This window comes from Mustela nigripes, chromosome 3, assembly GCF_022355385.1.
Source record: "Mustela nigripes isolate SB6536 chromosome 3, MUSNIG.SB6536, whole genome shotgun sequence".
NCBI classification, from domain to species: Eukaryota; Metazoa; Chordata; class Mammalia; order Carnivora; family Mustelidae; genus Mustela; species Mustela nigripes.
Window position 1 is genome coordinate 110,264,302 of NC_081559.1, and position 6,585 is coordinate 110,270,886.

Consider the following 6,585-nt stretch of genomic DNA (forward strand, 5'->3'; position numbering starts at 1 on the left):
AGTCATGTGCAGAGAGTCCTGCTCTGGGGTTGCTGCTGAGGAATTGGGGTTTCTGCCTCCTAAGGAGTCCTCCACCCAGCTTAACCAGGGGCAGAGAAGGGGTGGAAGGACAGATGGGAAACTGCTAGCTAAACTGAGGCCAAGAGGACCAGGGAGAGATGGAGGGAGGTGGCAGGGGGTGGGGCTTGTGAACTCGTGGGCACAAGTTCAGGAATAGATGGACTAAGTCCCAAGGGAAGCCAGGGGAGACTGAGTAGGGAGATGGACCCCAGGGAAGAGATGGCTAGCCAACCCCAGCTGTCTCAGGGGAGGCTGAAGGCTGAGGACAGGGATGAGGGTAGCTGTATTGATCACTCTCACTTAGCTAACCTTGTGATGGCAGTGGTTTCACAGCAACTGGGAGGGAAAGTACTACTGACTCTCTTCATATTGATGTGGAGGAAAGAGAATCAGTGGGACTCCCTAAATTGTCCCTAATGAAGGAGTCATGTGGAACTTGTGGTAAGCTTCAAAGTCTCTGTTCTGTCCCCTCTGACATGGAGCCAGGTTGCAGGTGAAGGAGAGAAGTCATGTATGGTTGGGCAATGGCAGAACTTGGGCTCTGTCAATATTTAGAATAGGTCAATCATTAGCCAGTTTCAGACTTGCCCCTTGTCAGGCTCCACTGGCAGGTGCTGGGCTAGGCCTGATCCTAGCTATAGCCCTTCTGGGGACTCCATGGAGTTTGGCCAGGAAAGTAAGTTTTAAGCAAACCCAGATCACACAGCAAGTCAATGGGAGAGCTAAGCATGAAGTCCAGGTCTTCTGGTTTCTAACCTATGTCCTTTCCCTTCCCATCACCCTGTGCAATGAGTGCAAGGGTCAGTGTGGACACTGAGGTTCCACAGAACCCCTCATCAGACAGGAGAGCACTGCACCTGTTTAAAAAAAAATCATGCATGTGCTTAAATAATCACATGGTGCAAAGGACTTCATAAGATTAATCACAATCTGCCATTTCATCTCTCCTCCTTTTTTTCTTTCTTTCTTCCTTTCTTCTTTCTTTCTTTACTTCTCTCTATGCTGATTTGAAGAGTTTCTATCAATCTGTCTTCAAGTTCAGTAATTCTGTCTTCTGTGTTCAATCTCTATGAAAGCTGTGCAATGAATTATTAATTTCAGAAGTCAAAGTTTTCACTTCTGGAGTGTCCACATGATTTTTCTTTTCATATTCCATTTCTCGGTAGAAAATCTCCAAATTTCCACCAATTTGGCCCACTGTTTTCTCTATCTTTTTTAATACATTGTGGGTCTGTTTGTGGGTCTACGTATATTGGTTCCTTTCTTCTTATTTATTGGTTACATTTTTTGCTTCTTTGCCTGTCTCAAAAATTTTTTTTAGAATGCTGAAAATTATTTAAAAAGGAATCATAGCAGCTTAAGATTGTATTTTTTTTCATATCAGAAAATGTTTCCCCTTTCTGGTTCAATCAAGAACTAAGTTGGTATCAGCTGGTCTTTCAGCAGACATTGAAGGCCATAAAGAAGTGGATGATACATTCAAAGTGCTGAAAGAAAAAAATTACAACCAAGAATATTCTATCTAGAAAGTTTCAGAATAGAAGGAGAGATAAACAGGATAGGAACAAACAAACAAAACAAAAAAAAAAAAAAAAAAAAAGGAGAGAGAGAGAGATAAAGTGTTTCCCTGAAAAACAAAAGTTAAATTTCATCAACACTAAACCAGCCTAATAAGAATAAAGGAAAAAAAAGAATTGTTTTTTGTTTTTAAACATTTTATTTATTTATTTGATAGACAGAGATTACAAGTAGGTAGAGAGGCAGGCAGAGAGAGAGGAGGAAGCAGGCTCCCTGCCAAGCAGAGAGCCCGATGCAGGGCTCAATCCCAGGACCCTGAGATCATGACCTGAGCCGAAGGCAGAGGCTTTAACCTACTGAGCCACCCAGGCGCCCCCCAGAAAAAGAATTGTTAAAAGGAATTTTTTACATGGAAAGAGAAGGCCATAAGTAGAAGTAAAAAAAATAAGAAAGGAAAAAATTTCATAGGTAAAAGCAAAATACAGTAAAGGTAGTAGGTTAATCACTTGTACAGCCAGTTTGAAGGTTAAAACACAAAAGTAGTAAGATCAATCATATCTAAAAAAATTAGTCATGGAATACACAAAATAAAAAGATGAAAAACATGACATCATACACATAAAATGTGGAGGGAGAAGTAAAAACTTAGTTATCTTAGAGTGTGTTCAATCACTTGGACCATCAACTTAATATAGACTGTTACACACGTAAAATGTTCTATATGGACCCAATGATAACCACAAATTTTAGAAAAAGATACACAAAAAATAAAAAGAAAGGAATCCAAGCATAACACTAAAGAAAGCCATCAAGCCAAAGGGAAGAAAACTACAGAAGAAGAAAGAGGGAAGAACTACAAACACAGCTGGAAAACAACAAAATGGTGATAATTACTTTGATTGTAAATGAACTAAATGCTCAAGTCAAAAGACATAGGGTGACTAAATGGCTAAAAACAAAACCAAAAACAAAAGCCATCTATATGCTGCCTACAAGAGACTCACTTCAGACCTAGACAATACAGACTGAAAATGAAGGGATAGAAAAATATATATCATACAAATAAAAAAGGCTGGGATAACAATACTTACATCAGACAGAATAGATTTTAAAATAAAGATGATAGCAAGAGACAAAGACCTAGTGATAAAAGGGTCAATCCAATTAGAGGATATAACAGTTGTAAATATTGATACATGCAATGTAAAAGCACCTAAATACATAAAGCAAATAGTAACAGACATAAAGGAAGAAATCAACAATAATTCAACAATAGTAGGGGACTTAATAGCAGATCATTCAGATAGAAAATCCACAAGGAAACAGTGGTTTTGAATAAAACATCACATTAGATAAACCTGACAGATATATATAGAACATTCCACCCAAAACAAATAGAATACACATTCTTTTCAAATGCATATGGAGCATTTCCTAGGATTGATCACATTAGGCCACAAAACAAGTCTCAATAAATTTAAGAAGACTGAAATCATATCAAACAACTTTTCCAACTACAACTGTATGAAACTAGAAATCAATTACAAGAAAAATCTGGAAATAATTCCAAAACATGGAAGCTAAACAACGTGCTACTAAATGATAAATGTGTCAACTCAGAAATCAAAGGGGAAACCAACAAATACATGGAGACCAGTGAAAATAAAAGCACAAGGGTCCAATATCTTTGGGACACAACAAAAACAGTTCTAAGAGGGAAGTTTATAGCATTAGAGATCTACCTCAAGAAATAAGAAAAATCTCAAATAAACACCTAAAGGAGCTAGAAAAGGAGAACAAACAAAACCCAAAGGTAGCAGAAGGAAGGGAATGATAAAGATCAGAGCAGAAATAATGAAATAAATTAAAAACACAGGGGTGCCTGGGTGGCTCAGTGGGTTAAGCCTCTGCCTTCAGCTCAGGTCATGATCACAGGGTCCTGGGATTGAGCCCGGCATCAGGCTCTCTGCTCAGCAGGGAGCCTGCTTCCCCACTTCTCTACCTGCCTCTCTGCCTACTTGTGATCTCTCTCTCTGTCAAATAAATAAATAAAATCTTTAAAGAAATTAAAGACACAATAAAAAAGACTAATGAAACCAAGAGCTGGTTCTTTGAAAAGATAAACAAAATTGACCCACTTTTAGCATGATTTAACAAGAAAAAGAGAGAACTCAAAATCAGAAATGGAGGAGAAATAGCAGACACCATAGAAACACAAAAGATTATAAGAGAATATTATGAAAAACCATATGCCAATAAACTGGACAACCTAGAAAAAATGGATAAATTCCTAGAAACACACCATCTTCCAAAATTGAATCAGGAAGAAATAGAGAATTTGAACATATTAATTACTAATCAAATTGAATCAATTAAAAAAACCAACAAATAAAAGTTCAGGATCAGGCTTTACTGATGAATTCTATCAAATTTTAAAGAAGAGTTAATACCTATCCTTAAACTATTGCAATAAAATAGTAGAGGAAGGAAAACATCCAAATTTATTCTATAAGACCAGTCTTACACTAATACCAAAACCAGACAAAGACACTACAAAAAATGAAACAGGCCAGTATCTCTGATGAACACAGATGCAAAAATCCTCAACAAAATATTAATAAACCAAATTTAACAATACATTAAAAAAGTCATCTACTACAATCAAATGGGATTGTGGTTGCAAGGTTGCAAGAGTGAATCAATATTCATAAATCAGTCAATGTGACATTAACACACATTAACAAGGGAAAGGCCAAAAAGTGTATGATCATCTCAATAAATTCAGAAGCAGTGGTGTGGAGAGTTAGGTGGTGGGTATTAAGGAGGACATGTATTGCATGGAGCACTGGGTGTGGTGCATAAACAATGAATTCTGGAATACTGAAAAGAAATAAAATAAAATGAAAAAGGAAAAAAATAAATTCAGAAGGAACATTTGACAAAATACAACATACATTACAAAATACAACATACACTCTCAACAAAGTGAGTTTAGAAGGAACATACCTCAACATAGTAATGGCCATATATGAAAAACCCACAATAACATCATACTTAATGGTGAATAATTGAAATATTATCATCTAAAATCAGGAACAAGACAAGGATCTCCATACTCAATACTTTTTTATTCAACACAGTCTTGGCAGTCTTGGCTGCAGTAATCAATACTAATCAGACCAATAATAATAACAGTAAATAAAAGGAATCCATCTATATTGGTTAAAAAGGAATAAAATTGTCACTATTTGCAGATGACATACTATATATAGAAAACCCAAAAGACCACCAAAAATCTATTAGAACTGATAAATGAATTCAGTAAAGTCACAGGACACAAAATTAATATGCAGAAACGGTTCCATTTCTATACACTAATAATGAGGTAGCAGAAAGAGAAATTAAGAAAACAATCCCATTTAAAATTATAACACTCTCTCCTCCAGCAATCCAAGATGCCAAAGGAAAAGAAGGCTAAGGGGTGGTCCCAGGCCTTGCTCTTGTGAAGAAGCAGGAGGCTCAGAAGGTGGTCAGTCCCCTGTTTGAGAAAAGACCCAAGAATTTTTGGCATTGGACAAGACATTCAGCCCTAAATTTACCTCACCTGCATTGTCAAATGTCTCTGCTACATTCAGCTGTAGCAGCATAGCAGCAAAGGGCTATTTTCTACAAATGTCTAAAAGTGCTTCCTGGAATTAACCAGTCCACCCAGGTCCTGGACTGCTAAACAGCTATTCAACTGCTTAAGCTGGCCCACAAATACAGACCAGAGACAAAGAATGAGAAGAAGAAGAGATTGTTGGCCTGGTCTGAGAAGAAAGCTGCTGGGAAAAGGGATGTCCTCACTAAGAGGCTACCTGTCCTTCGAGCTAAGGATAATACAGTCACCACCTTGGTGGAAAACAAGAAGGTTCAGCTGGTAGTTATTGCACATGGTGTGGATCCCACTGAGCTGGCCTGAGTCATAAGTTTGGTGTTCTTTACTGCATTATCAAGGGGAACACCAGGCTGGGGTGTCTTGTTTCACAGAGGTTAACTTGGAAGACAAAGGAGCTCTGCTTAAGCTGGTGGAAGCTATTAAGACCAATTACACTGACAGATATGGTGTGATCCACTGTCACTGGGGAGACAATGTCCTAGGTCCAAAGTCAGTGGATCACATTGCCAAGTTGGAAAAAGCAAAGGCTCAAGGACTGGCCACCAAACTGGACTGAGTGGATGCTGTTGAATTTTCTGTAAATAAAACTAACAAGAAGCTGTCTTTTAAAAAATAATAAATAAATAAAATGACACCAAAAATTTTTTAAAAACCCTAAGAATAAATTAAATCAAAAGGTGAAAGACCTATACTCTGAAAACTATAAGATACTGATAAAAGAAATTGAAGATGACCAGAACAAATAGAAAGGTATGCCATGCCCATGGATTAGAAGAATTACTATAATTAAAATAAATGTCCATACATACCCAAAGCAATCTACAGATTCAATGCAATGCTTATCAATACAAACAGCATTTTGTACAGCATTTTGTACATTTTGTATTTTGGAGCAAATAATTATAAAATTTGTATAGAGAGTATTATGCTAAACAAAATAAGTCAGTCAGAGAAATACAAATACCATATGATTTCACCATATGTGGAATTTAAGAAACAAGACAAATGGGAGGGGGGAAAAGAGAGTGAGAGAGACAAACAAAGAAACAGACTCTTAACTATAGAGAACAAACTTATGGTTATCAGAGGGGACATGGGAGTGGGGAGGGTTAAATAGGTGATGGGGATTAAAGAATGCATTTGTTGTGATGAGCACTGGGTGTTGTGTGAAAGTGTTAAATCACTATATTGTGCACCTGAAATTAATATTATTCTGTATGTGAACTAACTGGAATTTAAGTAAAAACTTTTCTTTTTTAGTAGGCTACACACCCAGCATGGAGCCCAATGAAAGACCTCAAATAGCTAAAGCCATCTTGAGAAATAATAACAATGCTGGAGGTATCACA

At 37.1% G+C, this 6,585-nt stretch overlaps 1 pseudogene; it reads left to right on the forward strand.

The window, feature by feature from the left end:
• The first annotated feature begins 261 nt into the window (after positions 1 to 261).
• On the forward strand, positions 262 to 5,792 carry LOC132014513 (large ribosomal subunit protein eL8-like; annotated as a pseudogene).
• The last annotated feature ends 793 nt before the right edge of the window (positions 5,793 to 6,585 follow it).